This window comes from Microtus ochrogaster, linkage group LG7_11, assembly GCF_000317375.1.
Source record: "Microtus ochrogaster isolate Prairie Vole_2 linkage group LG7_11, MicOch1.0, whole genome shotgun sequence".
NCBI classification, from domain to species: Eukaryota; Metazoa; Chordata; class Mammalia; order Rodentia; family Cricetidae; genus Microtus; species Microtus ochrogaster.
In genome coordinates, this window is record NC_022032.1 from 17,331,749 (window position 1) to 17,332,389 (window position 641).

Genomic DNA, 641 nt, shown 5'->3' on the forward strand with positions numbered 1-641 from the left:
GCTCCCAGAATCCTGCCCTGTTTGAGTTCCTGTCTTGACTTCCTTTAGTGATGAACAGCAATGCACATGTATATAGGCCAAACAAACCCTGCCCTTCCCAACTTGCTTTTTGGTCACGGCGATTCTTCACAACAATGGAAACCCTAACGCAGACAGTACCCATGGGGAGGTCAGAGACATATTCATAAGTAAGTTCTCCCCTTCTACTATATGAGACTAGTGATTAAATTCAGTTTATCAACATGTGTCAGACGGTTTACACAAGCCATGAATCCCTTTTATAAATAAAGTTGATATAGTGTTGGAATTAAGTCTATCATTTTCTGTTGACAGACTTTATTGAAATTCTACTTAACCTTAAACCATGTCCACAGTACTTTAAAGAGCTATGACAAAACTCTGACACAGTCATAGTTACCAACTGTGTCATAGGAAGCCTATTTTCAGTTCCATTATAAGAAAATATTCTATAGATTTGTTTTCTGTCAATTTTAAGTGTTATTGCATTACCAGCAGATATGATATAATGAGTTATATGAGCTCTTTGAAGTTGTAATTATTTGCTTTGTGACCTCCACGTAGTCTACTTTTAAGTATCAAAGAATAAATACAAATTATTATTATTTATTATTTGGTTTTTC